The following is a 372-nucleotide window of genomic DNA, read 5'->3' on the forward strand; positions in this document are numbered from 1 at the left end:
TGCACCTTCCTCCTAGGGGAGCAGGGTGGCTGTGGCCGTGACTGGAGGGTGAGCTGGCTGCTGGGGGCCCTGAGGGACCGTGGAGCTGGAGGCCGAAAGGGCTGGGGGCTCCCTCCCTCGGGGGGTGGCCCAGCCCCAGGAAGTCACATACCGGGCCTGGCTGGCTCCTGGGGCCACACTCACCATCCCCCAGTTCCCTTGAAGGCCAGACGTCAGAGCCCTATCCACAGGGGAGGCCTGGCCGGTTGGTCCTCAGAGCAAACCAGCTCCTGCAAGGGGTCTGTGGGAAGCTGGACCCGGAGCCAGAGGGGCCCCCGGGGGCTCCCTCGGGCCCCTGCCCAGCCTTTTCTGCCCCAGGGAGCCTTTCTCACC

Source organism: Bison bison, unplaced genomic scaffold, assembly GCF_000754665.1.
Source record: "Bison bison bison isolate TAMUID 2011002044 unplaced genomic scaffold, Bison_UMD1.0 scf7180017864456, whole genome shotgun sequence".
Taxonomy (NCBI): Eukaryota; Metazoa; Chordata; class Mammalia; order Artiodactyla; family Bovidae; genus Bison; species Bison bison.